The 22603-nt window shown below is 41.6% G+C and overlaps 1 protein-coding gene across 3 annotated transcripts in view; it reads right to left on the reverse strand.

Moving 5' to 3' along the window:
• Positions 1-17488, reverse strand: part of CNTN1 (contactin 1) — a 392308-nt gene extending 374820 nt beyond the window's left edge. For 2 of the 3 annotated variants that reach the window (XM_075551884.1, XM_075551882.1), the window contains exon 1: positions 17151-17302. The gene's annotated coding sequence lies outside the window, so the exon portion shown is untranslated. Of the gene's footprint in view, positions 1-17150; positions 17303-17392 lie in introns of those variants that run through there. The other variant, XM_075551883.1, reaches the window with a different exon arrangement.
• Positions 17489-22603: the final 5115 nt, after the last annotated feature.

Below are 22603 nucleotides of genomic sequence, written 5' to 3' on the forward strand. Positions count from 1 at the left end.
TGAGTGAACAATGTTCTGCTCATTAAAGCCACACACTTGTGGTATATTTGGTATGACAGTACTAGTAAACTAAAGTAGCAGGAGTCCACATTTACTAAATATTTTTAAACGTAATACAGTTTTCAAAGTCTATATGGTAGGTTCTTATTACTTACAGCCATTGTATGTTTTAAAGTCACTATGACCAGTGTTCCTAACACGAAAGAGGTTTAAGAAGCTGTGAACTTTTAGTCACAACACATCAGTCAACTAACTAATACCTAACCTTGTTATATGTGTGTTCCAGTTTAAAGAACCTTTACTGAGCATTTATTTCTTACAAAGAAGTAATTACCTATAGTATAGTTTACAATAAAACACTATCTGAAAAGAGTGCACTATTTCGATGACTTTGGTTGATATGATAATAAGTTATTTGACTTTTAGCCTCACAATACTATACATTCTGATTGTCACCTCATGAACACACAAATATAGCTACTCTTTAATCATTTCTATAACCTAACGGTATACTGTCGATATTAATTTAGCACTCTATGTTCTCCTGTACAGGCTGGAAAAGTTTTCCTTCCTTTGTCTAATTGCATTGAATTTAAAGCCCAGTAGTGCTGTAATTTATGCCTAAATTAAACTTGTCTCATATATTTTCTCCATAATCTTATTAGGTGGCACTATAACTCTATATTTGGGTGCCATTTTAAACAAAGATATCACCAACAAAAAGTATAAAATATGAAAAATATAGCACTAAATAGAATATTAATAGGATACTTATTTATAGTATCAGAGTTGAAAAATTAGAGTTACTCAACCTCAGCTGTGAATGTGTTTGTTGGGTGATTCAACTTTTACATTTCTCTGTGCATGCCTGTTTGTGAATGAAATGATAACATTATAAGTATTGATTTCAGGGTTAGAAATAAATTTTAGTGAGTAGGGCAACTCAAAATATGGAATCTAAAAATAAGTGAAGATCAGCTCTATTTTATAATAAGAAATAATATAAAAACAGATTTAGTTTACTTTTTCCCCACAATATTTGGTCTTGAAAAGTAGCACAATAAAGTTTATTTTTTTGAAAAAAAATTAATATGCCTATACTGTATCAACCAATAACAAGCATGAATAAAATTTTAGGGCTTCACAGTGGTTTCTAAAAATTGTTTTACATAAATAACATGGAATATCCATATACTCCAACCCAAATAAGAAAACTAAATATTACATGAAACTTATTTTAGGAGTTCATTAGCAAAACCTTGATACCAAACTCTGACAAAATCTAGCTAAATAGGCGGGATAAACAATTCAGAGGAGAAAACAATGGGACTGATAGCTCTGGGGGACACAGGAGAGTGGGAGGCAGGAGAAAGGAAGGGGATTGTCAACTAACCCAGGGACAAGGAAACAATAAGTGATCTAAAATTGATGGGGAGGAGGGCGTAGGATGCCTGGTGGGGCTTGATCAAGGGCAATGTAACCGAGAGAAATTACTGCAATTGGAATGAAGGTCAAACATGATAGTGGGAGAGGAGGAAATTAAAAGGAAATAGAGGAAAGAACTAGGAGGCAAAGGACATTTATAGAGGTCTAAATGCAAGTATATATATATATATATCTTTATATATAATTATAGGGAAATAGATCTATGTACTTATATTTATATGTTAAGTATTAAGGTAGCAGATGGACATCAGGCCTTGACTCAAGTACTCCATCAAAGCAAGAACGCTGGCTGTTCTAAGAATCCATTAATCTGTGATGCTCACCTTCCCAACACAATTGCTGAAGACAAATGGATCCATGAGTAAATGTGGTGAAGAAAGCTGATAGTACCCAGCTATCAAAAGATATAGAGTCTAGGGTCTTAAAGGCTTAAAGATAAGCAAGCAGCCATCTAGCTGAGAAGCAACAAAGCCCACATGGAAGAAGCACACCATCCTGTATAATCACAAGTTGTCAATGGGTGTAGGTATCAGGCATCAAAGACCCAGAACAAAAAAAATCATATCTATGTGAATTGGGAGGGTGGGGCACGGAGTGGAGACCCAAAGTCCATATGTAGACAACTGGACATCCCCTTACAAAAGGGTCACAAGGAAGAGATGAGCCATTCAGGGTGCAGTATAGCACAGATGAAACATACAACTCTCCTCTAGTTCTTTAATGCTTCCTCTTCTCACGCCCTCCCCATTATCATGCCCTCAATTCTACCTTACAAATCTGACTAGACAAGAGCATGTACACTGCTACAGATAAGAGCTAGCAACACAGGGAATCCAGGAAAGATAGGCCCCTCAGGACCAATAATGAGAATAGGGATACCGGGAGGACAAGGGGAAGATGTGGGGAGAAAGGGGGAACCTATCACAATGACCTACAGATAACTCCGTCTAGGGGGATAGCCAACAAAAAAGTGGGTGAAGAGGAACGACGGTTAGTGTAAGACATGGGAAAAAATGTATCAATTATCAAGTATTCATGAGGGAGGGAGGGTTGGTAATTTGAGGAGCTGATATCAAGGGCTCAAGTAGAATGAAAATGTCTTGAAAATGGTGATGGCAGCACATTACAAATGTGCTGGACACAAGAATGGATGGATGTGTGGATTGGGATAAGAGCTGTAAAAGCCCCCAATGAAACGATCTAAAAAATGAAAAAGATAAAAGCTTACTAAGCCATATACTAATGTACCTATTTAGATAGTAAGTAATGATACATCGTGGTCAAATTCAATTTATTCCAGAAATTCAAGTCTGACTTAACACTTGAATATTAGTTGATGTAATTCATCACATTAACTTAATATTTAAAAGAAAGTTTATGGTCATCTCAAAAAATTAAAAACATTAACATTTAAAAATAAAAAGCAAACTAATATCAAAAGAGAATTTCTTTAATCTATTGCAGCTTTTCGATTTAAAAAGATAATGTGAACATCATACATAAAGGTAAAAGGTTAATAAATTTTCTTTTGAAATTAGAAGTGAGACGAGGACATTAATTATCACCACTTCTACGCAGCAGGAACCTGGTGACCCAGTGTTTTCAGTGATCATTGTCAAGAGGAAGATCTCTGTTGGAGCACCTCAGTCCCTCCCAAGAAGTATGTGGCAGTTGATGCCCTTATCGATTTTCAGCCTTGGAAACCCTATGGAGACAGTTCTACTCTCGTCTATGGGGCATTATGTTTGCCTGTACTTGACAGCATGGTTTTAGTGTGGTTTATCTTATAAAACATTACTCTTGAGATCCTAGCCAGTCCAACTGAGCAATTTTTTAAATTATATATAATGGAACAGAAAAAATAAACTCATCATAAGAGAATAGTTTTGAGTAATTAGAAAATAAACATAATTAACAAAGAAATTGTAGTATTAAGAAGTATGTTTGTAAATGGCTACTTTGTATGATATAACCCACCACCCATGACCGTGCAGTCAATTTCAACTTCTAGTGATCTCTAAGTAGGGTAACCGAGAGCGTAAATATTTATGGGAGCAGATCACCTCATCTTTGTCCCTTGGAGCAGTTGGGGAGTTTGAACTCCCACCTTCATAGTCCAATGATTCTTACTCATTTGCACCACCAGGGCCCCTTCTGTATAATATAACATAAGAATGTCAACATTAAAAATACATTATATTTCAATATACCAGAAACAAAGATGGGGCTTTCTGTTCCTATAAAGAGATACAAGCTCAGAAACACACAGGTGTAATTTTACCGCATAGGGTCACTATGAATTGGCATCAACTCAATGGCAATGAGAGAAGCAAAAGATTAAAAATTAAGATTTAGATATTAGACACCTTAAAAAGAATAAAAACAAACTTATCTGGTAATAAATCTACAAAAAATGTTCAAGTCAGTTGACATCTTTGGATATCATTTACGGATATTCTAAAAGTGTTCATACAGTGGTGTATAGGCCATGATCATGATTAAAGATTCCTTTTTTTTAATTTCAATCATTCTCAAGTTGATCTGCATGACACAATCCTAGTCAAAATTCTAATATAGCCGCATCCTAAACACGATGTCTAAATTCATGTAGAAAAGCAAAAAGCCATCAGAGTTGAGACAAATTTAAAGACTAGGCAAGTTGGAAGACATACTCTGATCCATCTGAAGACTTATCTTCCACTTGTCTATCAGTTTGTTGTACTGTGGTGTCTTGATTGTTTCTGTGATGCTAAAAACTTCTCCCTGCTCCCTACTTTCAGCATGTCAAGTACCAGCCATGCTGCCCAGGAGGGGCATGTTCACGAGAGCTTCCAGAATAAGGGAAACCATGAAGAAAGGCTTGAGATCTACTTCTGAAAATTAGTCGATACAAACCTTCTACGTCCCAACACAGTTTTGTGTAAGACTGCACAGGAAGATGAGTCGCCTATTAGAAGGCACTCAAAATACACAATGACTGCAAGGATGGACTTGAACATATCAAGAATCAGGAAGATAGTGAAGGTCTAGGCAATGTTTCCTTGTGTTCTTTTTTTAAATCATTTTATTGGAGGCTCATACAATTCTTATCACAATCCATACATCCATTGTGTGTCAAGCACATTTGTACATTTGTTGCCCTCATCATTCTGAAAACATTCGCTTTCTACTTGAGCCCCTGGTATCAAATCCACAATTCCCCCCTCCCTCCCCACACCTCCTCCCTCAGGAACCCTTGATGATTTATAAATTATTTTTATTTTGTCATGTCTTTCCCTGTCCGACGTCTCCCTTCCCCCACTTTTCTGCTGTCCATCCCTCAGGGAGGAGGTTATATGCAGATCCTTGTAATCGGTTCCCCCTTTTTATGCCAGCTTCCCTCCAAACTCTGGAATTTCCATTCTCAGCACTGGTCCTGAAGGGATCATCTGTCCTGGATTTCCTTTTTCCAGTTCCTTTCTGTACCAGTGTACATGCTCTGTCTACTCTAGCCAGATTTGTAAGGTAGAATTGGAATCATGATAGTGGGGGTGAGGCAGCAATTAATAACTAGAGAAAAATTGTATATTTCATCACTGCTACACTACACCCTGACTGGCTCATCTCCTCCCCACAACCCTTCCATAAGGGGATGTCCAGTTGCCTACAGATGGGCTTTGGGTCCCCACTCCACACTCCCCCTCATTCACAATTATATGATTTTTTGTTCTTTGATGCCTGATACCTGATCACTTCAACAGCTCATGATCACACAGGCTGGTGTGCTTCTTTTTTTTTTTTTTTTAACCTATTATGGTGTGCTTCTTTTATGTGGGCTTTGTTGCTTCTGAGCTAGATGGCTGCCTGTTTACCTTCAAGCCTTTAAGACCCCAGACACTATATCTTTTGTTACCTGGGTACCATCAGCTTTCTTCACCACCTCTTCTTATGCACACATTGTCTTCAGCAATCTTGTAGGAAGGTGAGCATCAAGGAATGCCAATTTAATAGAACAGAGTGTTCTTGCATTGAGGGAGTACTTGAGTGGGGTCATTATGAATCAGAGTTGACTCAACAGCAACTAGCAACAAGAGAATTAAACAATCAGTTCTAATGCTGCATGGTGAGTATATAAATAGTCTAGGTGTCTAGAGATTGTTATGCAAGCACTACTGCTCTCTAATCTCAGCATGGAGCTTCAGGGTAGTCCTCCTAGAAAAGAAGGCAGCTGACTTGAGTCTTAAAGGGGTTAGTCAGGGCAGTTAGAGAGCAGGCAGGAGAGAGTTCATATAGAGAATAGGGCAGAGCAAGAGGAGGACAAAGGTAAAACATGAGGCATTTGAGGAAATATAAACAGTTCTGTGACATTGGCAGTATGGAAGATTAGAGTAATATGAAAGCAAATTAAGTAAAAAATGAACCAATTAGAAGTTGAAGGAACTTCTGCACAAAATACGTCAATTACATTTTTTTAAGAACCCACAACTTTAAAAAGTCAAGGAAAAGTTTACACACAGAAGAAAAATAAGGCATTTTTTATGGTTGTCAGGAATGGAAAGAAAAGAAAAGGGAATCGCTAACTAGATAATAAAATTAAGTCCACTGCTATCAAGTTGATTCTGACTCATCGTGACCCTGTACTGGGGGTTTCTGAGACTGAATTTCATCTTTCTAACGTAGAGCTACTGGTAGATTTAAACCACCAATTTGAGGTTAGCAACCCAAAGAGTATCCCAGTGCCAGTGGGGCTCCCTAACTAGATAATAAAACCCAGTGCCATTTAGTCAATTCAAACGCACACCAACCCTATGGATACATCTTGATTAAAGAGATATGCAAGAAGAGAGTGATCATTACAATATCATCAAAGAAAAGGAAGATGGGGAAACGTTTACAGAGACACAGACAAAAGAGTTAATACTAGTACATACACAATTTTGCACTGTAAATAATAACAACCATCATCATGGATAAGTAGATGTATAGGCAGACAAATAAAATGAACAGGTGTAAGTAAATGAGAGAGAATAAACTCACAACCATATGTAGGTTTAGTAGATACACTGCTGCATGCATATTTGAACGAACCGCAGATATATCCATGTATATAATAGTGCAAATAGGGAGCAGAAGTATGTAAACTTCTTAGCCATCACCAAATCTTTTGAGGAACTGGGTCACTGATGTCGAGGTAATTAGTATTATATAGTCTCTAAAGATGTTGGTCTACACCCTACTTTAGTGAGTAACAACTAGTGCTGAAAGCTTGTTAGTGGCCACCTGGGATGCAACTATTGGCCTGTTAGTGAGCACCTGAGATGCAGCTATTGGTCTCCTTGTCGAAGCAAAGTGAAGGAAATCAAGGGCTTATGGAAACAATTAGTCTGAAGGACTAGGGGACCGCTGGGACCTCAGTTCCATGATCCGGATACCAGAACTGAATGGAGCCCACTTACCACTGCTGACTGTACCAAGAGGGATCATGATGGAGGGTCTTAAATGAGTGGGAGGACACTGTCGAGCACAACACAAAATCATAAAAAGACGGTGCTCACTGGTCTGAAAGACATTGCTGAAAGCCTTGAGACTATGGCCGTTAATCACTCTTCAGCCCCAGAACTGAACTTTTCTCCATAGCTGGACTGTCAGCCAACAATAGGGTGAGATGATAGCAGGGAGGCATGCACTCCTTAGAGCGAGCAACCAGGGGAGATCCAAAGGGCAGCATTTGCCCAGGGGTCAAGCTCCGGAGCAGCGATAGGTAGGAAAGAATGCACACAAGCAGTGAACACAGAAAGGAAGTGGGGAAAGTGCTGTTACATTAAGGGGGTGGTAATTAATGTCACAAAACAAAAAGTGCATGAATTGTTGAAAGGGAAATCAATTTGCTCAATTCAATTTTCACTTAAAGCACATGAAAAAGTTATTGTTAATAAAGAACATTAACGGTAATCCAAAGGAATTGGGTTTTCTTGTTTTAAAAAGTGAGAAAAGTGCTCCATGAAAATGTTTACAGCAGTAAAGACATATCATAAAATTGATTTTAGAAGCATAACTCATTGTAGTTTGGAACTAGGCTTGAGAGGAACAGGGCTGCAAGGCAAGGAAGGGTCAGATCGCTTCATTCTCATATCCTGCAGAGGAAGCAACGTTTTCGAAAGAATAACTAATTTGTTCAAAGTCATCTAAGTAGTAACTGACCAAGCTGGATTTCATTTAAAGCTCTCCATACCTTCAAAGCCTGTGCTCTTAAGAACCAAGCGACCCTGCCTTTCAGAAAGAAACCAGTGTGGCCAACTCTAAGCATTTAGCAACTAGTAGCCAGTGTCGACAAAGCGGATGACACGGCTCAGGTCTACATCATCAGAACCATGCACGGGGTGAGCAATTATCCAGTGAATTAAAGACCATCTGGACAATCCTAGCCAAAGCAGATTTAGTGCCTGAGTCATTCAGATAATTGTGCAAACAATGTGCCCCGCTCTGGCTGAGTAACCTGGTCATTAATATCTTCCATAGTATATTTTACCCCCTGGCACTTCTGAAATGGACACTAGCAACTCAGAAAGAATTAAAGTACTAGTCACTTCATGAGAGAGCCACATAAATAATAATGGGATCTTAATAGACTTAGAGCACACTTTATGTGTCTTCAGGATCCATTTCACACTGGGATTTATACATGACATACTTAAGCCAAATCCCACTTCAAAGAAGAAACAGAGCCCAGCAATTGCACTCATGTTTTACACTCAACCCTTTGTCAGGTGCCAGAAAGTTTTCTGAGCACAAAAGAAATGGCAGACATTGCAACAAATAGGTTGAAAGGCTAGATCAATATTAATAATAAATTTCTGTCTGCCAACTATAAAAAGGTGAAAAAGAAGACAAAAGACATTTCATAGGACACAAACGGTGTCTTTCCATGTATAAAAAAATATGAACTTCCTGACAGACAACATTTCAATGGAAACTCACTATCTAGAAATACAAATAGTTAATAAAGTGAAAAGCATTTCCACAGCCGATCCAAAATTAAAATTATAAAAAACTAAAAAGAAAAAATAGATAAACAATTTATGCTATCAAAATGGTAATAATGTTTACAATCCCAATGCCAAGTGGTAATGAGAGTATTGGCAAATTGATACGTGCTGCTAGTGTTCAAATTTGTATATACACTTTCTTTGGGAGTGCAGAGGTGTTAGGGGGTTAGAAATATTTATTTTGACATCTAAATTCCTAGGATATTATTTAAGCAAATGATCAGAAAGTCAGAAATCAGTTATTTTATGTTAATTGCCATAACTATAAAAATCTGGAATCATCTAAGAGCTCTCTCCATAGAGTATTTGACAATCATAAAAAAATGATTCAGAAAAATATTAAACACAAGGGATGAATGTACTAGGTATGATGCTAAAGGAGGGAGGACACTGGGTACAAAAATGAAGAGGCAATATAGAATTTCAAATCTGCAACTCGGAAAAAGCTGTGTATATTTATGCAGGCGTTGGATTGCTAACCACAGGCTCAATCATTCAAAACTACCAGCTGCTCAGTGGGAGAGAGATGAAGCTTTCTACTCGCATTAGAGTTACATTCTCAGAAACCCACAGGGGCAGTTCTGGTCTAACCTAGAGAGTCAGTCACTGTGAGTTGGAATTGACTCAATGGCAGTAACTTTGTTCTGAATTTCTTCTTCTGTTTTATGCATATTTATAGAAAGGAGTCTTGTTTGTGCGAGCTGCTTTGGCTTTGTTTGGCTGCAAACTGGAAGACTGGAGGCTTGAACCCACACAGCAGTTCAATGGGATAAAGACCTAGCCCTCCTCGTTCCCATAAAGATGATAGCTGGGAAACTTCCATCAGGTAGTTTCACACTGTCGCATGTGTTGCAAGAAGGCTAAAATCAACTACACAGCAAATAACAACATTTAAGTAAAATGGGAAGAGTGAGAGAAGAACTCTCTGGTGTCACTTTTCAATTTTTCTCTAATGCTTCATTCTCTCTCTCTCTTTCTCTCTCTCTCTCTCTCTCTCTCTCTCTCTCTCTCTCTCTCTCTCTCTCTCTCTCTCTCTCTCTCTCTCACACACACACACACACACACACACACTATTGGAATGTAAAATTAAACAAGTACACATTAAATGAAGGTTTTTACACAGCAGTTCATTCCTACAGCCACAAGGAGTCAGTGCCTCAGCCTGTCCTGCTACATTTCCAAGTTCAAACAATAATTCAGTATCATTGCTTGATTTAAACCCGTTTGCTTGCTCTAAAGTGAGTGTGTTTTAAGACAGGAACAGATTTAAGACTAATTCCAACTAAAATTTGATATACTGCATGGTAACAATTACAAAGCAGAGTAGAAGCCATAATGAACATTGAAAATACATTTTATAATATGGTGTGGAATCTATGCATTGTAACGGAATGGATGGCTCTCATTTATTTTGTCTTTTTAGAATAAGATCATTTAGGTCATTTTTTCCTTTTTAGATTAAACCAGTGTTATTTGTTGACTGGAATATTTTATAAATTATGATAGATGAAGCTGGTACTTGGATAAACAGATTAAGATACAAACCACAATGGAAAAGAACAAGGACAAATTTAGTGGCTGGATAAATAGTGAACACGTGGAGGTTGAGAAAAGCTGAGGAGAGATATGATATTTCATTAATTAAAATAGAATTTTATGATTCGACCCACCACCTGTCTGTCAGTTGGTTGTAAGGTGGTCACATGTGTATTGCTGTGAGGCTGGAAGCCACATCACTGGGATTTCAAATGCCATCAGTCACCAAAGTGAATGGGTTTCAGTAGCGCTGACAGAGGAAGAAGCAACAATGAAGGACTCATCTCCCTACTTCAGAGGAAGACGTCACTGAAAACTGTATGCACAGCTTCAAAACACTGTCCAACACTGAAAATCCAAACATTGTCCAAGATACTGCCTAAAGACGGGTCCCTCAGATCTGGGGCACTCAAAATATGACTGAAGAGGAGCTAATTTCTTGGAGGCAAGTGGAGCATTGTGACATGAGTTGTGTAAAGCCTGTGGGAAAGGAGCCGGATGGATCTTGATTTGCTGATGGGCATGATTCAAGGTAATGAGGAATAGCTACAAACGTCTGCTAGTTATCAGAACTTTCGATGTGCGAAGTATGAATTCAGGAAAATTAGAAGTGGTCAAAAATGAATGGAACCCATGAAGATGGATATCCTAGGTATCAGTAAGCTGAAATGCACTGGTATTTGGGTAATTTGAATCAGAAAATCATATGATTTACCATGCTGGGAATAACGCCATCAAGATGAATAGTGTGGCATTCGTGGTCAGAAAGGATCTTGCTAAATCCATCATGAAGTACCATGTTAACTGTGATTGGATTATATCTATCTTCAAGGAAATCCAATAAATAAAACTATTTTTCAAATCTATGCACAAAAGCTAGTGTTGAAGAAATCGAAGAGTTCTCAAAAAAGAGTTCATCAAATATGCGATCAAGATGCATTGATAGTTATTGGTGACTGGAAGGCAAAAGTTGGAAACAAAGAGGAAGGAACAGTTATAGGAAAATATGGACTTGGTGGCAGCAATGAAACTGGAGATCACATGGTAGAACTTTACAAAACCAATTCCTTGTTCATAGCAAATATATATATTTTCAAAAAGCACAAAAGGTAACTTACAAGTGGACTTCCCCAGACGTGATACACGGAAATCAAACTGACTACATCTGTGGGATGGAAAAACGCTATCAGCAGGTACATCCAGACCAGAGGCTGTTTGCGGAACAGAACATCAGCTGTTCATATGTGAGTTCAGGATACAGTTGGAGAAAATTAAAACAAGTCCACAGGAGCCAAAATGCAACCTGGAGTCTATTCCACCTGAATTTCAAGAACAGCTTTGACTCATGGGACACAAATGCCAGAAGACCCAATGAACTGGGGGAGGACATCAAGATCATAATTCCTAAACAAACCAAATGGTCATTCAAAAGATGGAAAAGAAAGAAAAGATGCAAGTGAATGTCAGAAAATATTCTGAAACTTGCTCTTTATCAGAGTAGCTAAAACAAATGGGGTAAAAGGGTTAAACGAAGGAGCTGAATAGAAGATTTCAAAGGGTAGTTTGAGAAGACTAAGCCAAAGAGTATGACAAAATGTGCAAAAACCTAGATTTAGAAACCAAAAGGGAAGAACATGTTCAGCATGCCCAAAACTGGAAGAACTTGAGAAATAATTCAAGCCTCAAGTTGAACTTTTGAAGGATTCTATAGGTGAAATATTGAATAATGCAGGAAGCCTCAAGAGAATATATAAAGAATACAGAGTCCCTGTACCAGAAAGAACTAGTTGACAGTCCACCATTTCAGGAGGTAGCAAATGAGCAAGAACCATTGGTGCTGAAGGAAGAAGTCCAAACTGCAGTGAATGTATTAGGCAAAACCAGGCCTCCAGAAACTGGTGGAATACCCAGCGAAATGTTTCAGCATGCTGAGGAAGGGCTGGAAGCATCCATACCAACACATTTGGAAGACAGCTACTTAGCCAACTGACTGGAAGAGATTCATATCTGTCCCCATTTCAAAGAAAAGTGGCCCAGCAGAATGCTCCAACGATATCATTGCTATCACACACAAGTAAAATTTTGCTGAAGATCATCCAACAATGTTTCCAGCAGCACATTGCCAGGGAGCAGCCAGAAGTTCAGGCCAGGTTCAGAAGAGGATGTGGGACAAGGGATACCATTGCTGACATCAGATGGATTTTTGGCTAAAGCAGAGAATACTAGAAAGATGTTTACTTGTGTTTCACTGACTACACAAAGACATTCCACTGTGGGAATCATAGCAGACTACGGATAGTCTTAAGAGGAATGGGTATCCCAGAACACTTCGCTGTGCTCATTTCGATCGTGTACATGGATCAAGAGACAGTTGTGCACACAGAACACAGGAATCTACCACCCGATTTAAAATCAGGAACGCTGTGTGTCAGGATTTAGGAATAATTGTGAGGATGGAACGGGAGTGTGCAGTGTTTTTTCTGTTGTGCACATGGTCACTATGGGTCTGAGCCGACCCAACAGCACCTAGCAACACCATTGGATGAACTTTCTTTGAAATAGGCACAAATGTGGATCTCTTCCAGTTGAATAGCTAGATATCTGCCTTCCAAGTTTCTGGACAAAGGCAAGTGAGTGCTTCCAGCACAGCATCCATTTGCTGAAGCATCTCCAGCCCATCAATTCCTGGAGCCCTATTTTTTGCAAATGCTTTCAATGCTTGAACCACTTCCTTGAGCACCATCAGTTCACCTGATAGCTCCTGAAATGATTGAACGCTGAGCAATTGTTTTGGGTATTTTGAGTGCACATTTCCTCCATTCTCATTGGATGGTTTCTACATCATTTCCTATGTTGCCTATAGACACCTTCAGGATTTTGACTCTGAGCTTGAACTTTTTCTTCAGTTCTTTCATCCAGAAAATGCCAAACATAATCTCTCTTTTTGGTTCTCTAACTTCAACTCTTGGCACATTTCATTGTAGTACTTTACTTTGTCTCCTCAAGCCGCCCTTGGCAATCTTCTGCTTAGCTCTTTTACTTGATCATGCCTTCAATTTACTTTAGTTACTCGGCATTCAACAAGTGTCGGCATATATTCGATATTTATTTTGATCTTTTCTTTCTTTCCCATCTTTTAAAGAAACTTTTGTGTTATTCGTGTATGGTGCCCTTGATGGCATCCTATAACTCAGATCATCTTTAATCACTAGTGTTCAATGCAGATTTCCACGGAAGCTACTGTCTTGCATCGACTAATTATTTTCTAAATATAAGGCAGCCCAATGAGCCTCTGCCAAATAGATGAGGGAGGGAGCTTCGAAAGGTTTTGGTAAACATGGAATTGGAATATTTTTGCAAACTCATTGAACTTCCCTCACAGTAGTACTGCAACACTCCTCTTAGAGCAGAGACATCTTTAAACAGGTCGTGTTTGAAATTAACGCCTGCATTTATGAACTGAAACCCCAGTAGCAATACTTTTCCACTTACCCTAATATTGTGTGGAGAGAAATAGTAATGCTCTATCTTTGAACTAAGGAGCCATAACGGCACTAATCAAAAGATCAGCTGTTTCCAATTAAAAAAAAGGTCAGCTCTTCCAGCCCAATAGTGGCCCCTCAGGAGCAAGACCTGGTGGTTTGCTTCTATACAGCTTGCTCCCCAGACAACCGCATGGGGTCACTTCTACTTCTGTCATCTGTAGTCACTTTGAGTCAAAAACTGACAACATCACCTATCAACTCGGTCTGTATTGTTCTCAAGGGGTACAAGAAACAAGAGTCTAAGGTATAACCTGTACAGAGTCTAGTCATGACTCAATAATAACTGAAAGACTATAGAAACATCTCGTGCTGTCAGCCCCACGTGTTGAGAAGATGTGGAGCTAAAAGAAGAGTTCCAATGTAGTTTCCAACGCATAACTGTCCGTCAGTAAGCTGATGATCACCAAGTCATTGACATCTTCCTCCAAACAAAACTTTAATATGATATTTTCCCAATAAGTACTTTAAAGCATATTTAGACCTTTGCTCAGCATAGTGGTGTGTACAATATGTAGGTCAAGATATTTTTCTGCAAAGTACTTCTGTCTAATTAGAACATTAATCAGACAGACACATAAGGGTTGAACAACAAAAGAGTATTGAATGTGATCAGATTTCCAAATGACAGCTTACCACAGATATCAGAGAGGAAATATCGTTCTGCTTTGGAGTCATTGGGAAACCTTTAGTAAGTAAACTGCATTTATTAGACGCATGAAGTTGATAAATAATCAAGAACTAAGTTAGCTGCCCTCCAGTCAATTCTACCCCTGCCCTCTCCATACTGGTGTAGCAGTATAACGAATCCGATGAATGAGCCATATTTACTCAGGATTCACTATGCACCCATACCTTGCTGGTAACTGTGCAGTATATTTTCTTATTAAATCCTCACAAGCCTGGAAGGTCAGTGCTTTCGCTGTCTTTCCTTTTTAAACGAAAAAACTTGAGATTTCAAAGGCTTAAATAAATGGACTCAGATCACATAATCAGGAACCGCAGCATCAAAATGAACAGCCAGCTCCCCCAGCCTGTAATGGTGCACCTGGTAAATTAAATCACTGTTTTCCGGAAAGATGAGTCAAGTTTGGACTGTACCCTAAGAATTCAGAATCGAATCTTATACTTGTTTATATGTAAGACTAACCCCAAACCCACTGCTATGGAGTTGATTCCAATTGATAGCAAGCAGATAGGACAGAGTAGAACTGCCCAAAGGGTTTGCAAGACTGTAGGTTTTCAGGGAAACAGGGAGACATCTCCTAGAGAACAGCTGGAGGGCCGGACAACCACCTTTCCATTTAGTGGCTGAGGGCATAACGGCTGGACTATCACACTTGGTGTAAAAGTAGAGCTGAATAAAATTGACCCATATTCTTAATGGCATTCATATCTACCAGGACGAAAAATAGTGGAAAGCTGTAAAGTATTCTATTTAAGGGAAATCTGCCGTACAATATAAATGCACACGTTAAATGGATAGGTTGTTACAATCTTTAAAACAAACAAAAAAACCCAGAACAAACAAATACTCCCTACAAGGAGTCTACCCCGACACATAGCAACCCTGTAGGGAGGAGCAGAAGTACAGCCGAGTGTTTCTGAGACTGTAAATCTTGATGGAGTAGAAAGCCTGGCCTTTCCACCTCGGAGCAGCGGGTAGTTTCGAACTGCTTGACTTTATGATTGTCATAATTTTGGAGTTAAAATCATGGATTTTCGAGAGACACGCAAAGCAGGTGTGTCTCCTGAATCTTAGCAGTCCGGTGGGTGAAAGATGTTCACCAGAAGACTCGGCTAGCTGCTTCTGTAAAAGGTCAAGAACACTCTGCAGGGCGGTCCTGCTGTGCCATGAGGATCACCCTCTCTCTGCGTGGACTCTAAGCCACGATGCGCATGGATCTCTAAAAGGAACGTCGTATCGTGCAACTAGACATGACACAAAAACACCAGTGCACAATCAAACATCAGGTTCCCTGCTATACCTTGTAAGGGTGTGGGAGTGGGGGATCAAAACTCCCCTCAAAGCTTCTAGCAGGCACTTGGTGATGCATCCTGTAAAGAAGGTGACCGCTTTCCCAATCTCTAAATTACCATCCCCCGAAATCTACTACCCAAGTACAAGCATAAGCAAACCATTTTGCTCCCTTAAGGTTAACAAAATCGCCTAGATCTGGTAGGCATTTGTTTGATAGGTGTGTTATACTTCAGGCTAGTAGGGTTAACAAGATGAAACAATTTTGCTAGGAAATGGATAAAGATCATTTCTCTTTATCCTAAGACTGTATTGAGAATAATACTCGAAAATCTTGATCTTTTTGGGCGGGACAGGAACACGCATTCGTATGGCAGGCAGCGCTTCATCCTTCAGAGTGCATCTCTTCTGGCTTTTCTCCCAATGGTGAATTTGATTCCCTTCTGCCCCTCCCACTCAGCGCTACCAGATTGCTTCCCAAGGCCAAGGCAGCCTGCTCAGCAGCAGGGAAACCAGGCTGGATAGGCAGGAGCTATATATAGCACCACCTTGGAGATGTGCACATACACGCACACATACAAATGCCCATGTTGGATCCGGAATGAATGCATACGTAAGGGAAGACTGCAGCTCTCCTCACACCCCCCGCCCTTTTTCTCATCACCCCACCCCACCTCCCCAAGGGATTTTCAAAGCAGTTTGTCATCAGTGGCTGAGAGGCATGCAGCCTATGATTTCTCCGCAATTCTGCCTACTGCTCTCCCGGCAATTCGACTCCAGCAGGCACCGGCGCTGAGCCAACACCTAGTTCCCAGATGCGGTCACCCAGGGAGGGTGACGTGGAGCGCCCCCCACCCCCATCCCCACCCCTCTAAGGCCTTGAGCCCATCCCCTCCGGATTATTCCACTCCCAGAGGGTGCCTGGGGCCAAACCCACCTTCTACAAACTAGGTGAGAAGGTGGCTCCCAGGAGACCTCATCAGGATGGGAGAGACCAGGCAAAGCCTTCTCTTCCTTCCCGGGTCTGCAGCGGGCGGACAGCTTAGAAGGGCACATCTTCTCCAGACAGATGCAAGGGATCGCAAAACGTCCTTTGAGTTGCAAGAATCTTTTTTCAACCCTGCCCACCCCCCACCTCTTTCTGGAAGGAGTTCTTAACCTGGGGGCCAGGCAACAAACAAGTCCCTCCCTCCCCTCCAGCCAAATCTCTACCAGCACGCTCTGAGAGGGCGAGCGAGAGAGCAAGCCTGCAGGTGCCGGCGCCCTGGGGAGGGGAAGCCCTTGACCGCCGGCCCCTCCCTGCCGCTCCGACCCAGCCCAGCCTGCGGCGGCCGCAGCCTCCCCGCGGAAAGTTGAGCGGATGCCGGCCGGCCGGGCTCGGCTCGGGCTCCTCTCTCCCGGCACCCCGTCCCCGCGGCCCGGACTCCAGCCTCGCGCACCCTCCCTTCCCGCACCATGCGCCCTCCCGGCGCCGGTCCTTCCCGACGCCCCCCACCAAGCGGGCTGCAGTGGCCACAGATTTGGGGGTGACGAGGGCGGGGCAGGAGCGGGCCAGGGAAGGGAGGCAGCTGAAAATACGCATCCTTCCTTCCCTCGGCCAAGAAGGAAAGTCCTGCCTCCTACCTGCTCCCAGCTCCTGCTCGGCGGCCGCGGCGCAGCTGGACCGTAACCTACAGGTTTCCCACTTCCGCGGCGAACACCTGGGAGCGCATCGCTCAGCCGGCGCCCCTCCTCGCCCAGACCGAGCCCACCCGAGCCACTTGACAGCCAAAGCCTTTGAGAGCGGCTATTGGGGCCGCAGGGAAAGCGGGCGGGCGCTCGAGAGGAGCTCGCCTCTCTGATTGGGCAGAAGAGACATCACTCACCTCCCAGGACTAGGGCTTGCTGCGGACTAAGGTAGCAGCTAAACCCAACTGCAAAGGGTCTGTCTCTGCAGTCCAGGGAACCCAAACCTGCTGCTGCTGGTTGGAGAACCCCCAGGAGGACGGACTCGGGTCGGATGACTAGTCATCCTCTAAGCCCCAAGAGGGAGGGAGGGAGGGAGGGAGAGAGGGAGAGTGGGAGGGGCCAGGCACAACCAGACACCCAGCACTTTTCTGAGCTTCCCTGAAGGGACCATCTGCTGTGGAAGATTTGACAGACGAAAATATATCAGGGGCAAGGCCTCAACAGAGCAGAATGAACTTCGATGAAGGATGGAGCAAAGTAGAAAAAAAAATATGCATACTTACATAGAAGGGAAAGGAGGGAAAAGAGGGGAGGGGGAAGGTGTTTTTTGTTTGCTTCGTGTTTCCATTTCCCCCTTAAATGTAATATGGCAAATTTTCGTGTAGGGAAGAGGCTGAGATGCTTATTTTGGAGTGCTGAAATCCTCCAAGATGTGTCTTGATAGGAACAGTGTTTGCTATGCGAAAGTGCCCCAGAGTAACTTTCTAAGACACAGCACGGGGGGAAGTCCAAGCTACACTGTCCAAGGCCCTTGCTTTGAACCGTTCAGTTGGTGGCAAAGATCTTAAAATAACCACCAGAGTGACTGATCATCAATTTCTTGCATTTCTAATGATAGCCCATTATTCATTTTGTGCTCAAAGCCTGAGACTGCAAAGTATATATTCAGCAACTCAACCATAGGCGCTTCCAAGCTGATCTTTCAGATGTAGGCGGGCTTGGTAAGTGTCAATTCAGACCCATAGTGACCCTAAGCACAACAGAACAAAACATGGTTGGGTCCTGTGTCATCCTCAAACCGGTTCGTAGGCTTGAGTCTATTGCTGCAGCACTGTGCCAATTCATCTGGTCCAGGGCCTTTCTCTGTTTCACTGCCCCTTCACTTTACCAAACATGATTTCTTTCTCCAGGGACCGCTCTCTCTTAACACCTTGGCCAAAGATGCCATCCTTGCCATCCTTGTCTTTCAGGAACGCTCTAGCCTTGATCTTTCTAAGACTGATTGGTTTGTCGTTTTAGCCTTCCATGATATTTTCAATATCCTTCTCCAGCTCCAAAATTCAAGTACAACAATTCTTCTTCATCCTTCCTTATTCAGTGAGCAACTTTCCCATGCATGTGAGGCCATGGAAAATGCCATGGCTTGGGTCAGGTGCAGCTTACTCCTCAGAGTGATATCTTTGCTCTTCAATATTCTGTCTTGTGCAGATGTACTACAATCTTGTGCAGCAGATTTACCGAATACAATACATATATTAATCTTTTGACGCCTGCTTTCATGAGCATTGATGGTGGATCTAAGCAAGACAAAATTCTTGACAACTTCAAATTTTTTCTCCATTTATCATGATGTTACCTATTGGCGCAGTTATGAGGCTTTTGGTCTTCTTTACATTGATGTTCGATGCATATTGATTGGACACTGAAATCCTTGATCATCATCAGCAAGTGCTTCAATCTGAACTTTAACAAAAACAAAGGTTGGGCTCATCTACCATCTCAGACATTTATCCAGGGGGACCAGGCAAGAAGCCCTTGACTCCAAATGACCCTTAAACAGGGCAAAAAATATAGGGGAAAAACACAGAACAAAAGTGGGAAACGAATCTTATTTTAGTGCCTTATTACTACACTTATTTTAGTGCCATAAAGTACCCTAAATTAAGGTGCCTTATTAAATAATGTTGAACATAAGACACAGCTCTGTCTTCAAGGAGTTTATGGTAGAGCTGCAGCATTAGACAACTGTTAGAGAAGCTGACATATCATTCACTGTTGTTGCTATTATTGTGTTCAATTCTAGCTTAGAGCCAGTGGTTGTTCACTAGTTCAGACTCTTCATGGGACTGAAAGAATTACATGATGGAATTTGAAAATGGGAAGGGGCTCCAGAGAACATTTACAATAAGCAATTGATTGTTCAAATCATCTTAACACAGAATGAAAAATGATGTGTGTAAGGCAGGTTCTGGGACTATTTCTATACATTCCCCTTTAGTCTTGGCCCTCTACCACAAGCATCCAGACCTTTGACCCGAACAAACCATTCATGACTTAGTGCATTAATTAAGCACTAACTAATTCTGTACCAAGCCCTCAGTTAGGCGCTAGGAAACTAAACATGGATAATACATGGAGCTTGCTAAAGAAGGGATTAGGAAGCCATAAAGGAAGGAAAATATGAGAAGGAAAAATAACTGATTGTTCAACACTAACATCTTGATCATAGAAGACTTGAGTCTAGTACGCCTCCCGCTAGTTTGAAGAGGTTAAGAAAAGAGGGAGGGTAAACAAAGACACCAAGTTTCGTCCAGTACTTAACATAAAGCAAAACCAAACACACTGAGTCAATTCCCACTCCCAGCAACCCTTTGGAACAGGGTTGATTGATGGGAGTGGAAATCACTGATAGGAGTGGAAAGCCTCATCTTCCCCCATGGAGAGCTGGTGGTTTCCCACTGCAGACCTTGTGGGTGGCAGCCAAGTGCACAGCCCACCATGTCGTCAAGGTTCCATAATTGAGAGAAAGGCAAGCGGTAAACATGTATTGACCAGTGGACTGGGTAGGTGCGCCTAGTTTGACAAGCACCAGCATTAGAGTGCATAAGAGCACTAAAGGATTCTCTGCGTTTTCATTCCTTTACAAAATAGCGCTAGTCTAAATGCAGCGATTAAACGGAGAGGCCGCCTCCTATGGAGCACACACTTTATTTTTCTTTGTTCAGACACTTTATTCTTCACATAAATCCCATGGCTTTATGTATTTACCAATATCATTAGCAGTGGGTGTTTGAGCAGACACATAACTTGGGAATAGCACTAGGATACCTTCTACTGGTCATCACCATCAGATCACTGACATATTTTCAGGTAAAGCAGAATGTCTCTAGGTTATTGGTTATTATCCCAGAACATCTGCTCCTGGAATACAGCTCGGCATAAATCTCTGAGCGTATTAAAGGTATCTTTCTGTTGCAGTGCACTTTACATTTGCTAAAGGACTTGCAAGTATAATCCCTCTTTTGTACTTCAGTGAGCAGGAGAGTAATTATTAGACCCATCTTGCAATTGAGAAAATTGAAGTAGTCCAGGAAATGAGTGTCTTTTAAAATAAAAGGGAAAATAGAAAGGTTGTTTATAAAACTTAGTATATAGAGACATCCAATAGGTATTACTTGATAAGATTTATAGAATATGCAAAGTTTGGGAACCTTAGAAATCATGAAGCACCACATTCTCATTCTGTGAGAAAATCAGAATTTGTTATTGGCCCAAGGTCATATATTAAACAAGAGGAAAAAACACCCCAAACTCCTGCCATTCCATCCATTCTGACTACAATGATCCTCTAGGACAAGGTTGAACTTCCCCTATGGGTTTCTTAAGTTGTAAATCTTTGTGGGGGGTAGTAAACCTGCTCTTTCTCCATGAGTTGGCTGATGGATTTAAACTGCCAACTCTCTAGTTATAGTTAACAGTCCAGGATAATCCACTAGGCCACCAGCTGTCAGGGTAATCCAGCCCCTAACACATCAGTATGATTCCGGTAGGCGCAATGGTACGGCGATAATAAGTAAAGATCATAGTAAAGTTATAGAGAGCATGAGAGATCGAAGAGAAATATTGAAATAAATGGAGTCAGTCACGATTCATGGTGTAGCATGCTCACCTCAGCCCCACTCTATGGTCCACGTGGAGGGAGAGATAGAGATTTAATGCTAGCCCAGGCTTTTTATCTTCTCTGGGGACACACAAGCCCCCTAATTACAGGTGAGGACCTACTTCACAGGAAGGGGCTGTGCTATAAGTAATACAGTAATGAGAGGGGGTGGTCTAGGGACATACATAGCCATAGGAAGAAGAGGAATTGGGGGTATACTTGTGACAAGATGGGCAGATCCTAGATTTAGGATGGCAGCTTAACTTTGACCTGCTCTCTGGATCTCCATAGGATCCATTATCAGTAGGGTGTAAACCCCACCTACAGGAACCAAATAGATGACTGCAGGCATCCATTGTCTTTAACAGCAGGGAGTGGGGCCCACTGCAGTCTGGCAACTGACCGCCCTCAGGGAGGATGCCTGTGAGGATCTGACCCCCCCCCCCCCCCACCACCACCAACCAGCACACCTTAGGGCAACACTGAGTCCAGGAAATTTTTTTTTTTTTTAAAAGAAAGAGAGCTCCCTAACAAACTGCCATAGATTCCAGACTCATGGAGCCCCTTGAGGACTGTGTAGACCTGCCCTCATGGGTTTCTGAGACTATAAATCTTCATGGGAATAGAAAGCCTCATCTTCCTTCTGTGGAGGGGCTGATGGTTTTGAACTGCTCACCTTGCACTTAGCAGCCCAACTTGTAAGTGTTCCAATTGAATAATTTAAACAATGAATGAATCATTCTTCCTACTCTCTCCACAACACTTGTGCCCTTTTCCCTTCATGAACGACTTAGCTTTTTAAAGTATTTGGACTTATTCAATTGGCTGACTCATCTCCCATAACTAAAAAAATAAGCAGCACATGATCATAGCTAAGGAGTCCTCAGGTGGCACACATGTTGGAACACTGGACACCTGCTAGCTGCGAGATTGGATGTATCCAGAGATGCTGATTAAGAAAGGCCTGGTAAACTGCTTCTGAAAGGTTGTAGCTTTGAAGAGCCTAGGGAGTGCTGTTCCTCCTTGCCACGTGTGGGTTTGCCACGTGTGGGTTTGCCACGTGTGGGTTTGCCATAAATTGAGAGCAACCTGGAGGTCCTCGTTTGGGTTGGGTTGGGGTAGCCAGTAGCGGAGAGCCAGTCTGCTGTGACTTCAGAGTCTGCCATATGAGATTGGGAACGGTGTTATCAGATGAAGAAAGATGATGGGAGGTGGACAGCCAGCACGGCAGACCGTTTGTGGAATGCAATATCCACAACAGGAAGAAGACACGAATTGCAGAGCATGAATCTGGGATCCCTTACAGGGGATCTATTTGCAAATTTTTTTAAAAGCATCAAATTTTTGCCTTATTCTCAAGATGCCTCCGAGTCCCTAATCACTTGCAGAGTTTAATAGTATTTTTTATTGGGCATTACATTGCTAAACTTCCTTAAGCCCATTTATTGAATTATTCTCCCATCCCCTC

This window comes from Tenrec ecaudatus, chromosome 6, assembly GCF_050624435.1.
Source record: "Tenrec ecaudatus isolate mTenEca1 chromosome 6, mTenEca1.hap1, whole genome shotgun sequence".
NCBI classification, from domain to species: domain Eukaryota; kingdom Metazoa; phylum Chordata; class Mammalia; order Afrosoricida; family Tenrecidae; genus Tenrec; species Tenrec ecaudatus.